The sequence below is a fragment of the Gorilla gorilla genome, chromosome 4 (genome assembly GCF_029281585.2).
Source record: "Gorilla gorilla gorilla isolate KB3781 chromosome 4, NHGRI_mGorGor1-v2.1_pri, whole genome shotgun sequence".
In the NCBI taxonomy this organism is placed as follows: domain Eukaryota; kingdom Metazoa; phylum Chordata; class Mammalia; order Primates; family Hominidae; genus Gorilla; species Gorilla gorilla.
Window position 1 is genome coordinate 68,905,894 of NC_073228.2, and position 18,864 is coordinate 68,924,757.

Consider the following 18,864-nt stretch of genomic DNA (forward strand, 5'->3'; position numbering starts at 1 on the left):
AATTCAACGGAATGGAATAGAATGGAATAGAAAGAATGGAATTCAATGGAATGGAATGTAATGTAATGGAATGCAAAGGAAAGGAAAGGAATGGAATAGCATGGAATGGAATGGAATGGAATGGAATGGAATGGAATGGAATGGAAAGGAAAGGAATGGAATAGCATGGAATGGAATGGAATGGAATGGAATGGAATGAAATGCAATGGAAAGGAAAGGAATGGAATAGAATGGAATGGAATGGAATGGAATGGAATGGAATGGAATGGAATGGAATGGAATGTTATCAAACAGAGTGGAGAGAATTGGAATGGAATGGAATGGAATGGAATGGAATGGAATGGATTGGAATGGAATGGAATGGAATGGAATCAACCCGAGAAAAACGGAATGGAATGGAATGGAATGGAATGGAATGGAATGGAATGGAATGGAAAGGTTTGGAATGCAATGCAATGGAATGGAATAGAATGGAATGGAATCTACCCGAGTAGAACGGAATGGAATGGAATGGAATGGAATGGGATGGAATGGAATGGAATGGAATGGAATGCAATGGAATATAATGGAATCAACCAGGGTAGAACGGAATGAAATAGAATGGAATGGAATGGAATGGAATGCAAAGCAATGGAATGGAATGGAATGGAATGTATTCAACACGAGTAGAACGGAAAGGAACGGAATGGAATGCAATGGAATGGAATGGAATGGAATGCCATGGAAGGCATTGGAATGGAATGGAATGGAATGGGATGGAATGGAATGGAATGGAATGGAATGGAATGGAATGGAATGGAATGGAATGGAATGGAATGGATTGGAAACAACCTGGGTAGAATGGAATGGAATGGAACGGAATGGAACCGAATGGAATGGAGTGGAATGGAATGGAATGGAATGTAATGGAATGGAATGGAATGGAATGGAATGGAATAAACCCGAGTAGAATGGAAAAGAATGGAATGGAGTGGAAGGGAATGGATTGGAATAGAATCAACCCGAGAGGAATGGAAAGGAATGGAATGGAATTGAACGGAAGGGAATGAAACAGAATGGATAGGAATGGAATGGAACGGAATGGAATGGAATGGAATCAACCCGAGAAGAACGGCGTGTAATGGAACGGAAAGGAATGGAATGAAGTGGAATGGAATGCAATGGAATTCAATCAACTCGAGTAGAATGGAATGGAATGGAATGGAAAGGAAAGCAATAGAATGAAATGGAATTGGATGGAAAGGAGTGGAACGGAATGGAATGGAATGGAATGGAGTCAACCTTAGTAGAAAGGAATGGAGTGGAATGGAATGGAATGGAATGGAATGGAATGGAATCAAACCGAGTAGAATGGAGTGGAATAGAATAGAATTGTATGGAATGGAATGGAATGGAATGGAATGGAATGCAATGGAATGGAATGGAATGGAATACAATGTAATAGAACGGAATCAACAAGATTGGAGAGAAATTGAATGAATGGAATGGAATGGAATGGAATGGAATGCAACGGAATGGAATGGAAAAGAATATAATGGAATGGATTGGAATCCACCCGAGAGGAAGAGAGTGGAAAGGAATGGTATGGAATGGAATGGAACGGAATGGAATGGAATGGAATGGAACGGAATGCAATGGAATGGAATGGAATGCAATGGAATGGAATGGAATGCCATGGAATGCAAAGGAAAGGAATGGAATGGAATGGGATGGAATGGAATGGAATGGAATGGAATGGGATGGAATGGAATCTAATGGAATGGAATGGAATGGAATGGATTCAGCACGAGTAGAACAGAAAGGAATGGAATGGAATTGAATAGAATGGAATGGAATGGAATGGAATGGAATGGAATGGAATGGAATGGAATGGAAAGGAATAGAATCAACCCGAGTAGAACGGAATGGAATGGAATGGAATGGAATGGAATGGAATGGAATGGAATGGAATGGAATGGTTTAGAATGCATTGCAATGGAATGGAATAGAATGGAATGGAATCTACCCGAGTAGAACGGAATGGGATGGAATGGAATGGAATGGAATGGAATGGAATGGAATGGAATGGAATCATCCCGAGTATAATGGAATGGAATGGAATGGAATCTATTGGAATGGAATGGAATGGAATGGAATGGAATGGAATGGAATGGAATGGAATGGAATGGAGTGGTATGGAATGCAAAGCAATGGAATGCAATGCAATGCTATGGAATGGAATGGAATGGAATGGAATGGAATGGAATGGAATGGAGTGGTATGGAATGCAAAGCAATGGAATGCAATGCAATGCTATGGAATGGAATGGAATGGAATGGAATGGAATGGAATGGAATGGAATGGAATGGAATGGAATGGAATGGTTTAGAATGCATTGCAATGGAATGGAATAGAATGGAATGGAATCTACCCGAGTAGAACGGAATGGGATGGAATGGAACGGAATGGAATGGAATGGAATGGAATCATCCCGAGTATAACGGAATGGAATGGAATGGAATCTATTGGAATGGAATGGAATGGAATGGAATGGAATGGAGTGGTATGGAATGCAATGCAATGGAATGCATTGCAATGCAATGGAATGGAATGGAATCAACCAGAGTAGAACGGAATGGAATGGAACGGAATGGAATGGAATGGAATGGAGTGGAATGGAATCAAACCGAGTAGAACGGCATGGGATAGAATGGAATGTAATGGAATGGAATGCAACGGAATATTATGGAATCAACCAGGGTAGAATGGAATGAAATAGAATGGAATGGAATGGAATGGAATGCAAAGCAATGGAATGGAATGGAATGGAATGTATTCAACACGAGTAGAACGGAAAGGAATGGAATGGAATGCAATGGAATGGAATGGAATGGAATGGTTTGGAATGCAATGCAATGGAATGGAATAGAATGGAATGGAATCTACACGAGTAGAACGGAATGGAATGGAATGGAATGGAATGGAATGGAATTGAATGGAATGGTATGGAATGCAATGGAATGGAATGGAATGCAATGGAATGGAATGGAATGGAATAGAATCAACCAGAGTAGAACGGAATGGAATGGATCGGAATGGAATGGAATGGAGTGGAGTGGAATGGAATCAAACAGAGTAGAACGGAATGGGATAGAATTGAAAGTAATGGAATGGAATGCAATGGAATATATTGGAATCAACCAGGGTAGAACGGAATGGAATGGAATGAAATAGAATGGAATGGAATGGAATGGAATGCAAAGCATTGGACTGGAATGGAATGGAATGTATTCAACACGAGTAGAACGGAAAGGAACGGAATGGAATGCAATGGAATGGAATGGAATGGAATCAACTTGAGTAGAACGGAATGGAATGGAATGGAACGGAATGGAATGGAATGGAATGGAATGGAATGGAATGGAATGGAATGGAAAGGTATGGAATGGAATGGAATGGCATAGAAGGCAATGGAATGGAATGGAATGGAATGGGATGGAATGGAATGGAATGGAATGGAATGGAATGGAATGAATGGAATGGAATGGAATGGATTGGAATCAACCTGCATAGAATGGAATGGAATGGAACTGAATGGAACGGAATGGAATGGAGTGGAATGGAATGGAATGGAATGGAATGGAATGCAATGGAATGCAATGGAATCAACCCGAGTAGAACGGAATAGAATAGAATGGAGCGGAAGGGAATGGATTGGAATGGAATCAACCCAAGAAGAACGGCGTGTAATGGAACGCAAAGGAATGGAATGAAGTGGAATGGAATACAATGGAATTCAATCAACTCGAGTAGAATGGGATGGAGTGGAATGGAATGGAAAGCAATAGAATGGAATGGAATTAGATGGAAAGAGTGGAATGTAATGGAATGGAAAGGAATGGAATCAACCCTATTAGAAAGGAATGGAATGGAATTTAATGGAACGGAATGGAATGGAATGGAATGGAATGGAATGGAATGGTATGGAATGGAATCAAACCGAGTAGAATGGAGTGGAATGGAATAGAATTGTATGGAATGGAATGGAATGGAATGGAATGGAATGCAATGGAACGGAATGGAATGGAACGGAATGGAATGGATTCAACCCGAGTAGATCAGAAAGGAATGGAATGGAATGGAACGGAATGGAATGGAATGCAATGGAATGGAATGCAATGGAATGGAATGGAATGGAACGGAATGGAATGAAATCAACCCTAGTAGAACGGAAAGGAATGGAATGGAATGGAATGGAATGGAATGGAATGGAATGGAATGGAATGGAAGGGAATGGAATGGAAAGGAATGGAAAGGAATGTAATGTAATCATCCCGAGTAGAACAGAATAGAATGGAATGGAATGGAATGGAATGGAATGGAATGGAATATAATGGAATGGACTGGAATACACCCGAGAGGAACAGAGTGGAAAGGAATGGAATGGAATGGAATGGAATGGAATGGAATGGAATGAAATGGAATGGAATATAATGGAATGGAATGGAATGGAATGGAATGGAATGGAATGGAATGGAATGGAATGGATTGGAATGGAATGGAATGGAATGGAATGGCATGGAATGCAAAGGAGAGGAATGGAATAGGATGGAATGGAATGGAAAGTAATGGAATGGAATGGAATAGAATGGAAAGGAATGGAATGGAATGGAATGGAATGGAACGGAATGGAATGGAATGGAATGGAATGGAATGGCATGGGATGAAAAGGAGAGGAATGGAATAGGATGGAATGGAATGGAATGGAATGGAATTGCATGGAATGCAAAGGAGAGGAATGGAATGGGATGGAATGGAATGGAATGCAATGGAATGGAATGGAATGGAACGGAATGGAATTGAATGGAATGGAATGGAACCAACCCGATTAGAACGGAACAGAATGGAATGGAACGGAATGGAATGGATTCAACACGAGTAGAACGGAAAGGAAAGTAATGGAATGGAATGGAATGGAACGGAATGGAATGGAATGGAATGGATGGAATGGAATGGAATGGAATGCAATGGAATGCAATGGAATGCAATGGAATGGAATGGAATGGAATGGAATGGAATGGAATGGAATGGAATGGAATGGAATGGAATGTACCCGTGTAGAACGGAATGGAATGGAATGGAATGGATGGAATGGAATGGAATCAACTCGAGTAGAAAGGAATGGAATGGAATGGAATGGAGTGGAATGGAATGGAATGGAATGGAATGGAATGGAATGGAATGCAATGCAATGGAATGGAATGGAATGGAATGGAATGGAATGGAATGGAATGTACCCATGTAGAACGGAATGGAATGGAATGGAATGGAATGTAATGGAATGGAATGGAATGGAACGGAATGGAATGGAAATGGAATGGAATCAACCCGAGAAGAAAGGAATGGAAAGGAATTCAATGGAATGGAATTGAATGGAATGGAAAGGAATGGAATGGAATGGAATGGAATGGAAAGGAATGGAATGGAATGCACTTTTATGGAATTGAATGCAATGTAATGGAATGGAAAGGGATGGAATCTACGCGAGTTGAACGGAATGGAATGGAATGGAATGGCATGGAATGGAATGGAATGGAATGGAATGGTATGGAATGGAATGGAATGGAATGGAAGGGAAGGGAAAGGAGTGGAATGGAATCAAACCGAGTAGAACCGAATGGGATAGAATGGAATGTAATGGAATGGAAAGTAATGGAATATAATGGAATCAACCAGGGTAGAATGGAATGAAATAGAATGGAATGGAATGGAATGGAAAGCAAAGGAATGGAATGGAATGGAATGGAATGGAATGTATTCAACACAAGTAGAACGGAAAGGAATGGAATGGAATCCAATGGAATGGAACGGAATGGAATGGAATGGAATCAACCTGAGTAGAACGGAATGGAATGGAATGGAATGGAATGGAATGGAATGGCATGGAATGGAATGGAATGGAATGGAATGGCATGGAATGGAATGGAATGGAATGGAATGGAATGGAATGGAATGGAATGGAATCTACCCGAGTAGAACGGAATGGAATGAAAGGGAATGGAATGGAATGGAATGGAATGGAATGGATTCAACCAGAGATGAAAAAATTGGAATGGAATGGAATGGAATGGAATGGAATGGAATGGAATGGAATGGAATGGAAGAGAATGGAATTGAATCATACCGAGTAGAATGGAATGGAACGGAACCGAATGGAACGGAAGGGAACGGAATAGAATGGAATTGAATCAACCAGAGAAGAACGGAACGCAATGGAACTGAAGGGAATGGAACGCAACGGAACGGAATTGAAGGGAATTGAATCAACCTGAGTAGAAGGGAATGGAATGGAATTGAATGGAAAGGAATGGATTCAACCCGAGTAGAACGGAAAGGAATGGAATGGAATGGAATGGAATAGAATGGAATGGAATGGAATGGAATGGAATGGAATGCAATGGAATGGAACGGAATGGAATGGAATGGAATGGAATGGAATGGAATTAACCCGTGTAGAACGGAATGGAATTGAATGGAATGGAATGGAATGGAATGGAATGGAATGGAATGGAATGGAATTGGAACGGAATCAACCCGAGAAGGAAGGAATGGAAAGGAATGGAATGGAAAGGAATGGAATGGAATGGAATGGAATTGGAATGGAATCAACCCGAGAAGAAAGGAATGGAAAGGAATGGAATGGAATGGAATGGAATGGAATGGAATGGAATGGAATGGAATGCAACGGAATGGAATGGAATGGAATGGAATGGAATGGAATGGAATGGAATGGATACAACATGAGTAGAACGGAAAGGAATGGAATGGAATGGAATAGAATGGAATGGAATGGAATGGAATGGAATCAACCCGAGTAGAACGGAATGGAATGGAATGGAATGGAATGGAATGGAATGGAATGGAATGGAACGGAAAGGAATGGAAAGGAATGGAATGCAATGGAATGCAATGGAATGGAATGGAATGGAATGGAATGGAATGGAATGGAATGGAATGCATACAACACTAGTAGAACGGAAAGCAATGGAATGGAATGGAACAGAATGGAATGGAATGGAATGGAATTGAATCAACCCGAGTAGAACGGAATGGAATGGAATCGAATGTAATGGAATGGAATGGAATGGTTCGTAATGCAATGCAATGGAATGGAATAGAATGGAATGGAATCTACCTGAGAAGAACGGAATGGAATGCAATGGAATGGAATGGAATGGAATGGAATGGAATGGAATGGAATGGAATGGAATGGAATGGAATGGAATCATCCCGAGTGTAATGGAATGGAATGGAATGGAATGGAATGGAGTGGAATGGAATGGAATGGAATGGTATGGAATACAATGCAATTTAATGGAATGGAATGGAATGGAATGGGATGGAATGGAATGGAATGGAATGGAATGGAATGGAATGGAAAGGAATGGAATCAACCAGAGTAGAATGGAATGGAAAGGAACGGAATGGAATGTAATGGAATGGAGTGGAATGGAATCAACCAGGGTAGCACGGAATGAAATAGAATGGAATGGAATGGAACGGAATGCAAAGGAATGGAATGGAAAGAATGGAATCAACCAGAGTAGAACGGAATGGAAAGGAACGGAATGGAATGGAATGGAATGGAGTGGAATGGAATCAACCAGAGTAGCACGGAATGAAATAGAATGGAATGGAAAGGAATGGAATGGAATGGAATGGAATGGAATGGAATGGAATGGAATGCAAAGGAATGGAATGGAATGGAATGGAATGGAATGTATTCAACACGAGTAGAACGGAAAGGAATGGAATGGAATGCAATGGAATGGAATTGAATGGAATAGAATGGAATGGAATCAACACGAGTAGAACGGAATGGAATGGAATGCAATGGAATGGAATTGAATGGAATAGAATGGAATGGAATCAACCCGAGTAGAACGGAATGGAATGGAATGGAATGGAATGGAATGGAATGGAATGGAATGGAATGGAATGGAATGGAATGGTATGGAATGGAAAGGAGTGGTATGGAATGGAATGGAATGGAATGGAAGGCAATGGAATGGAATGGAATGGAATGGAATGGGATGGAATGGAATGGAATGGAATGGAATGGAATTTAATGGAATGGAATGGAATCAACCAGAGTAGAACGGAATGGAATGGAACGGAATGGAATGGAATGGAGTGGAGTGGAATGGAATCAAACCGAGTAGAACGGAATGGGATAGAATGGAATGTAATGGAATGGAATGCAATGGAATATAATGGAATCAACCAAGGTAGAACGGAATGAAATAGAATGGAATGGAATGGAACGGAATGCAAAGCAATGGAATGGAATGGAATGGAATGTATTCAACACGAGTAGAACGGAAAGGAATGGAATGGAATGCAATGGAATGGAATGGAATGGAGTCAACTCGAGTAGAACGGAATGGAATGGAATGGAATGCAATGGAATGGAATGGAATGGAATGGAATGGAATGGAATGGAATGGAATGGAATGGAATGGAATGGAGTGGAATAGAATGGAATGGAATGGAATGGTATGGAATGGAATCAACCCGAGTAGAACGGAATAGAATGGAATGGAGTGTAAGGGAATGGAATGGTATGAAATCAACCCGAGAGGAATGGAATGGAATGGAAAGGAATTGAACGGAAGGGAACAAAAGAGAATGGAAAGGAATGGAATGGAACGGAATGGAATGGAATGCAATCAACCCGAGTAGAAAGGAATGGAATGGAAAGGAATGGAATGGAATGGAAAGGAATGGAATGGAATGGAATGGAATGGAATGGAATGGAATGGAATGGAATGGAATGGAATGGAATGGAATGGAGTGGGATGGGATTGAATGGGATGGGATGGAATGGAATGGGATGGAATGGAATGGAATGGAATGGAATGGAATGGAATGGAATGGATTGGAATCAACCTGCGTAGAATGGAATGGAATGGAAAGGAACGGAACGGAATGGAATGGAGTGGAATGGAATGGAATGGAATGGAATAGAATGGAATGGCACGGAATGCAATGGAATGGAATGGAATGGAATTGCATGTAATGGAATGGAATGGGATGGAATGGATTGGAATCAACCTGCGTAGAATGGAATGGAAAGGAACGGAACCTGACGGAACGGAATGGAGTGCAATGGAATGGAATGGAATGGAATGGAATGGAATGGAATGGAATCAACCCGAGTAGAACGGAATAGAATGTAATGGAGTGGAAGGGAATGGAATGGAATGGAATCCACCAGAGTGGAATCGAATGGAATGGGATGAAATGGAATCAACCCGAGAAGAACGGAATGAAATGGAATGCAATGGAATGGAATGGAATGGAAAAGAATGAAATGGAATGGAATGGAATGGAATAGAATGGCACGGAATGCAATGGAATGGAATGGAATGGAATGGAATGGCATGGAATGGAATGGAATGGAATGGACTGGAATGGAATGGAATGGAATGCATAGGAATCAACCTGCGTAGAATGGAATGGGATGGAACAGAACTGAACGGAATGGAATGGAGTGGAGTGGAATGGAATGGAATTGAATGGAATGGAATGGAATGGAATCAACCCGAGTAGAACGGAATAGAATGGAATGGAGTGGAAGGGAATGGAATGGAATGGAATCAACCCCAGGGGAATGGAATGGAATGGAATGGAATTGAACGGAACGAAACGGAACAGAATGGAAAGGAATGCAATGGAATCAACCAGAGAAGAACGGCGTGGAATGGAATGGAATGGAACGGAATGGAAAGCAATAGAATGGAATGGAATTGGATGGAAAGGAATGGAATGGAAAGGAATGGAATGGAATGGAATGGAATGGAATCAACCCAAGTAGAATGGAAAGGAATGGAATGGAATCCAATGGAGAGGAATGGAATGGAATGGAATCGAATCAACCTGAGTAGAACGGAATGCAATGGAATGGAATGGAATGGAATGGAATTGATAGGAATGGAAAGGAATGGAAAGTAATCATCCCGAGTAGAACGGAATGGAATAGAATGGAATGGAATGGAATGGAATGCTATGGAATGGAATGGAATGGAATGGAATGGAATGGAATGGAATGAAATGGAATAGAATTTAATGGAATGCAATGGAATGGAATGGAATGCAACGTAATAAAATGGAATGGAATATAATGGAACGGAATGGATTCCACCCGAGGGGACAGAGTGGAAAGGAATGGAATGGAATGGAATGGAATGGAATGGAATGGAATGGAAGGCAAAGGAGAAGAATGGGATGGGATGGAATGGTATGGAATGGAATCAACCCGAGTAGAACGGAATAGAATGGAATGGAGTGGAAGGGAATGGAATGGAATGAAATCAACCCGAGAGGAATGGAATGGAATGGAAAGGAATTGAACGGAAGGGAACAAAAGAGAATGGAAAGGAATGGAATGGAACGGAATGGAATGGAATGCAATCAACCCGAGTAGAAAGGAATGGAATGGAAAGGAATGGAATGGAATGGAAAGGAATGGAATGGAATGGAATGGAATGGAATGGAATGGAATGGAATGGAATGGAATGGAATGGAATGGAGTGGGATGGGATTGAATGGGATGGGATGGAATGGAATGGAATGGAATGGAATGGAATGGAATGGAATGGAAAGGAATGGAATGGAATGGATTGGAATCAACCTGCGTAGAATGGAATGGAATGGAAAGGAACGGAATGGAATGGAATGGAGTGGAATGGAATGGAATGGAATGGAATAGAATGGAATGGCACGGAATGGAATGGAATGGAATGGAATGGAATTGCATGTAATGGAATGGAATGGGATGGAATGGATTGGAATCAACCTGCGTAGAATGGAATGGAAAAGAACGGAACGGCACGGAACGGAATGGAGTGGAATGGAATGGAATGGAATGGAATGGAATGGAATCAACCCGAGTAGAACGGAATAGAATGTAATGGAGTGGAAGGGAATGGAATGGAATGGAATCCACCAGAGTGGAATCGAATGGAATGGGATGAAATGGAATCAACCCGAGAAGAACGGAATGAAATGGAATGCAATGGAAAGGAATGGAATGGAAAAGAATGAAATGGAATGGAATGGAATGGAATAGAATGGCACGGAATGCAATGGAATGGAATGAAATGGAATGGCATGGAATGGAATGGAATGGAATTGACTGGAATGGAATGGAATGGAATGCATTGGAATCAACCTGCGTAGAATGGAATGGGATGGAACAGAACTGAACGGAATGGAATGGAGTGGAGTGGAATGGAATGGAATTGAATGGAATGGAATGGAATGGAATCAACCCGAGTAGAACGGAATAGAATGGAATGGAGTGGAAGGGAATGGAATGGAATGGAATCAACCCCAGGGGAATGGAATGGAATGGAATGGAATTGAACGGAACGGAACGGAACAGAATGGAAAGGAATGCAATGGAATCAACCAGAGAAGAACGGCGTGGAATGGAATGGAATGGAATGGAATGGAAAGCAATAGAATGGAATGGAACTGGATGGAAAGGAATGGAATGGAAAGGAATGGAATGGAATGGAATGGAATGGAATCAACCCAAGTAGAATGGAAAGGAATGGAATGGAATCCAATGGAGAGGAATGGAATGGAATGGAATGGAATCAACCTGAGTAGAACGGAATGCAATGGAATGGAATGGAATGGAATGGAATGGAGTGGAAAGGAATGGAATGGAATGGAATGGAATGGAATGGAACGGAATGGAATGGAATGGAATGGAATCAACCCGAGTAGAACGGAATACAATGGAATGGAGTGGAAGGGAATGGAATGGAATGGAATGGAATGGAATGGAATGGAATGGAATGGAATGGAACGGAATGGCACGGAATGCAATGGAAAGGAATGGATTGGAATGGGATGGAATGGAATGGAATGGGATGGAATGGATTGGAATCAACCTGCGTAGAATGGAATGGAATGGAACGGAACGGAACGGAATGTAATGGAGTGGAAAGGAATGGCATGGAATGGAATCATTCCGAGAAGAACGGCGTGGAATAGAATGGAATGGATGGAATTGAATGGAACCGAATGGAATGGTATGGAATGGAATGGAATGCAATGCAATGGAATGGAATGGTATGGAATGCAATCCAATGGAATGGAATGGAATCTACCCGAGTAGAACGGAATGGAATGGAATGGAATGGAATGGAAGAGAATGGAATGGAATGGAATGGAATGGAATGGAATGGAATGGAATGGAAACAACCCGAGAAGAAAAGAGTGGAATGCAAAGGAATGGAATGGAATGGAATGGACAGGAATGTATTCAACACGAGTAGAACGGAGAGGAATGGAATGGAATGCAATGGAATGGAATGCAATGGAATGGAATGGAATCAACCTGAGTAGAACGGAATGGAATGGAATGGAATGGAATGGAATAGAATGGAATGGCACGGAATGGAATGGTATGGAATGCAATGCAATGGAATAGAATGGAATCTACCCGAGTAGAACGGAATGGAATGGAATGGAATGGAATGGAATGGAATGGAATGGAATGGAATGGAATCAACCCGAGAAGAAAAGAGTGGAATGGAATGGAATTTAGTGGAATGGAATGGAATGGAATGGAATGCAATGGAATGGAAAGGAATGGAATGGAATGGAATGAAATGAACCCGAGAAGAATGGAATGGAATGGAATGGAATGGAATGGAATGGAATGGAATGGAATGGAATGGAATGGAATTGAATTGAATCAACCCGAGTAGAACGGAAACGAATGGAACAGCACGGAATGGAATAGCATGGAATTGAATCCACCCGAGTAAAATGGAATGGAATAGAATGGAATGGAATGGAATGTAACGGAATGGAATGGAATGCAATGGAATGGAACGGAATCAACCAGGATACAATGGCATTGAATAGAATGGAATAGAATGGAATGGAATTCAATGGAATGGAATGTAATGAAATGGAATGGAATGGAAAGGAAAGGAATGGAATAGAGTGGAATGGAATGGAATGGAATGGAATGCAATGGAATGGAATGAAATCAACCCGAGTAGAATGGAATGGAATAGAATGGAATGGAATTCAATGGAATTGAATGTAACGGAATGGAATGCAATGGAAAGGAAAGGAAGGGAATGGAATTAAATTGAATGGAAAGGAATGGAATGGAATGGAATGGAATGGAATGGGATGGAATGCAATGGAATAGAATGGGATGGAATGCAGCGGAAATGAATGGAATGGAATGGAATGGAAACAACCAGAGTGCAATGGAATGGAATGGAATGGAACGGAATGGAAAGGAATGGAATGCAAAGGAATGCAATGGAATGGAATAGAATGTAATGTAATGGAAGGGAAGGGAATGGAATGGAATGGAATGGAATGGAATGGAATGGAATGGAATGGAATGGAATGGAATGGCATGGAATGCAATGGAATGGAATGGAATGGGATGGGATGGAATGGAATGGAATGGAATGGAATGAAACGGATTGGAATCAACCGGCGTAGAATGGAATGGAATGGAACGGAATGGAATGGAATGGAATGGAGTGGAATGGAATGGAATGGAATGGAACGGAATGGAATGGAATGGAATCAACCCGAGTAGAACGGAATACAATGGAATGGAGTGGAAGGGAATGGAATGGAATGGAATCAACCCGAGAGGAATGGAATGGAATGGAATGGAATCAACCTGAGAAGAACGGCGTGGAATGGAATGGAATGGAATGAAGTGGAATGGAATACTTTGGAATTCAATCAACCCGAGTAGAATGGAATGGAATGGAATGGAATGGAATGGAATGGAATGGAATGGAATGGAATGGAAAGCAATAGAATGGAATGGAATTGGATGGAAAGGAATGGAATGGAAAGGAATGGAATGGAATGGAATGGAATGGAATGGAATGGAATGGAATGGAATGGAGTGGAATGGAATGGCATGGAATCAACCCAAGTAGAACGGAAAGGAATGGAATGGAATCCAATGGAGAGGAATGGAATGGAATGGAATGGAATCACCCTGAGTAGAACGGAATGGAATGGAATGGAATGGAATGGAATGGAATGGAATGGAATTGAATGGAATGGAAAGGAACGGAAAGTAATCATAACGAGTAGAACGGAATGGAATAGAATGGAATGGAATGGAATGGAATGCAGTGGAATGGAATGGAATGGAATGGAATGGAATGGAACGGAACGGAACGGAATGCAATGGAATGGAATGGAATGGAATGGAATGGAATGGAATGGAACGCAACGTAATGGAATGGAATGGAATATAATGGAATGGAAAGGAATCCACCCGAGAGGAACAGAGTGGAAAGGAATGGAATGGAATGGAATGCAATGGAATGGAATGGAATGGAATGGAATGGAATGGAATGGAATGGCATGGAATGCAAAGGAGAAGAATGGGATGGGATGCAATTGAATGGAATTGAATGGAATGGAATGGAATGGAATGGAATGGAATCAACCCGATTAGAGTGGAACGGAATGGGTTGGTATGGAATGGAATGGAATGCAATGCAATGGAATGGAATGGAATGGAATGGTATGGAATGCAGTGCAATGGAATGGAATGGAATCTACCCGAGTAGAACGGGATGGAATGGAATGGAATGGAATGGAATGGAATGGAATGGAATGGAGTGGAATGGAATGGAATCAACCCGAGAAGAAAATATTGGAATGGAATGGAATGGAATGGAATGGAATGGAATGGAATGGAATGGAATGGAAGAGAATGGAATTGAATCATCCCGAGTAGAATGGAATGGAACGGAACCGAATGGAACGGAAGGGAATGGAATAGAATGGAATTGAATCAACCAGAGAAGAACAGAACGCAATGGAACAGAAGGGAATGGAACGCAACAGAACGGAATTGAATGGAATTGAATCAACCAGAGTAGAAGGGAATGGAATGGAATTGAATGGAAAGGAATGGAATGTAATGGAATGTAAAGAAACGGAATAGAATGGAACGGAATGGAATGGAATGAATCAACCCGAGTGGAATGGAATGGAATGGAATGGAATGGAATGGAATGGAAAGCAATGGAATGGAATGGAAATGAATGGAACAGAATGGAATCAACCCGAGTACAACGGAATGGAAATGAATGGAATTTAATGGAATGGAATGGAATGTAAAGGAATCAACCCGAGTGGAATGGAATGGAATGGAATGGAATGGAAAGGAATGGAATGGAATGGAATGGAAAGGAATGGAATGGAATGGAATGAAATGAACCCAAGAAGTACGGAATGGAATGGAATGGAATGGAATGCAATTGAATTGAATCAACCCGAGTAGAACGGAAACGAATGGAACGGCACAGAACGGAATAGAATGGAATTGAATCCACCCGAGTAGAATGGAATCAACCTGCGAAGAATGGAATGGAATGGAACGGAATGGAATGGAATGGAATGGAATGGAATGGAATGGAAAGGAATGGAATGGAATGGAAAGGAATGGAATGGAATGGAAAGGAATGGAATCAACCAGAGTGGAGGGAATTGTCATGGAATTTAATGGAATGGAATGGAATGGAAAGGAATGGAATCAACCCGAGTAGAACGGAACCGAATGGAACGGAATGGAACGGAATAGAATGGAATTCAATCCATCCGAGAAGAATGGAATGGAATGGAATGGAATGGAATGGAATGGAATGGAATGGAATGGAATGGAATGGAATGGAATGGAATGGAATGGAATGGAATCAACCCGAGTAGAAAGGAATGGAATAGAATGGAGTGGAATGGAATTGAATGCAATGGAATGGAACGGAATCAACACGAATTCAACGGAATGGAATAGATTGGAATAGAATGGAATGGAATTCAATGGAATGGAATGTAATGGAATGGAATGCAAAGAAAGGTAAGGAATGGAATAGAATGGAATGGAATGGAATGGAATGCAATGGAATGGAATGGAATCAACCCGAGTAAAACGGAATGGAATAGAATGGAATAGAATGGAATAGAATTCAATGGAATTGAATGTAACGGAATGGAATGCAATGGAAAGGAAAGGAAAGGAATGGAATGGAATGGAATGGAATGGAATGGAATGGAATGGAATGGGAAGGAATTCAGCGGAATTGAATGGAACAGAATGGAATGGAATCAACCAGAGTGGAATGGAATGGAATGGAATGAAATGGAATGGAATGGAATCAACCCGAGAAGAACGGAATGGAATGGAATGCAATGGAATGGAATGGAATAGAAAGAATGGAATGGAATGGAATGGAATGGAAAGGAATGGAATGGAATGGCACGGAATGCAGTGGAATGGAATGGAATAGAATGGGATGGAATGGAATGGAATGGGATGGAATGGATCGGAATCAACCTGCGTAGAATGGAATGGAAAGGAACGGAACAGAACGGAATGGAATGGAGTGGAAAGGAATGGAATGGAATGGAATGGAATGGAATGGAATGGAATGGAATGGAATGAAATGGAATGGAATCAACCTGAGTAGAACGGAATAGAATGTAATGGAGTGGAAGGGAATGGAATGGAATGGAATTAACCAGAGAGGAATTGAATGGAATGGAATGTAGTTGAACGGAACGAAACGGAACAGAATGGAAAGGAATAGAACGGAACAGAATGGAATGGAATGGAATCAACCCGAGAGGAATGGAATGGAATGGAATGGAATCATCCCGAGAAGAACGGTGTGGAATGGAATGGAATGGAATGGAATGAAGTGGAATGGAATACTTTGGAATTCAATCAACCCGAGGAGAATGGAATGGAATGGAATTTAATGGATTGGAATGGAAAGCAATAGAATGGAATGCAATTGGATGGAAAGGAAAGGAATGGAAAGGAATGGAATGGAATGGAATGGAATGGAATGGAATGGAATGGAATGGAATGGAATGGAGTGGAATGGAATGGAATCCACCCAAGTAGAACGGAAAGGAATGGAATGGAATCCAATGGAGTGGAATGGAATGGAATGGAATGGAATCAACCTGAGTAGAAAGGAATGGAATGGAACGGAATGGAATGGAATGGAATGGAATGGAATGGAATGGAATGGAATGGAATGGAATGGAATTGAAAGGAATTGGACGGAATGGAATGTAATCATCCCGAGTATAACGGAATGGAATGGAATGGAATGGAATGGAATGGAATGGAATGGAATGGAATGGAATGCAATGGAATGGAATGGAACGGAATGGAATGCAATGGAACGGAATGGAATGGAATGGAATGGAATGGAATGGAATGGAATGGAATGGAATGGTATGGAATGCAATGCAATGGAATGGAATGGAATATACCCGAGTAGAACGGAATGGTATGGAATGGAATGGAATGGAATGCAATGGAAAGGAATGGTATGGAATGCAATGCAATGGAATGGAATTTAATCTACCCGAGTAGAACGGAATGGAATGGAATGGAATGGAATGGAATGGAATGGAATGGAATAGAATGGAATTGAATCATCCCGAATAGAATGGAATGGAACGGAACGGAATGGAACGGAAGGGAACGGAATAGAATGGAATTGAAACAACCAGAGAAGAACGGAACGGAATGGAACATAAGGGAATGGAACGCAACGGAACGGAATTGAATGGAATTGAATCAACACGAGTGGAAGGGAATGGAATGGAATTGAATGGAAAGGAATGGAATGGAATGGAATGGAAAGAAACGGAATAGAATGGAACGGAATGGAATGGAATGGAATCAACCCGAGTGGAATGGAATGGAATGGAATGGAAAGGAATGGAACAGAATGGAATCAACCCGATTAGAACGGAATGGAAATGAATGGAATTTAATGGAATGGAATGGAATGTAAAGGAATCAACCCGAGTGGAATGGAATGGAATGGAATGGAAAGGAATGGAATGGAATGGAATGGAAAGGAATGGAATGGAATGGAATGAAATGAACCCGAGAAGAACGGAATGTAATGGAATGGAATGGAATGGAAATGAATTGAATCAACCCGAGTAGAACGGAAACGAATGGAACGGCACGGAACGGAATAGAAAGGAATTGAATCCACCTGCGTAGAATGGAATGGAATGGAATGGAATGGAATGGAATGGAATGGAATGGAATGGAACGGAATGGAAAGGAATGGAATGGAATGGAGAGGAATGGAATGGAATGGAATCAACCAGAGTGGAGAGAATTGGAATGGAATGGAATGGAATGGAATGGAATGGAATGGAATGGAATGGAATGGAATGGAATGGAATGGAAAGGAATGGAATGGAATGGAATGGAATGGAATAGAATCAACCAGAGTGGAGAGAATTGGAATGGAATGGAATGGAATGGAATGGAATGGAATGGAATGGAATGGAATGGAAAGGAATGGAATCAACCCGAGTAGAACGGAACCAAATGGAACGGAATGGAACGGAATAGAATGGAATTCAATCCACCCGAGTAGAATGGAATGGAATGGAATGGAATGGAGTGGAATGGAATGGAATGGAATGGAATGGAATGGAATGGAATGGAATCTAACCGAGTAGAGCGGAATGGAATGGAAAAGAAAGGAAAGGCATGGAATGGAATGGAATGGAATGGAATGGAATGGAATGGAATGGAATGGAATCAACCCGAGTAGAAAGGAATAGAATAGAATGGAATGGAATGGAATGGAATGGAATGGAATGGAATGGAATGGAATGCAATGGAATGGAACGGAATCAACACGAATTCAACGGAATGGAATAGAATGGATTAGAATGGAATGGAATTCAACGGAATGGAATGTAATGGAATGGAATGCAATGGAAAGGAAAGGAATGGAATAGAATGAAATGGAATGGAAT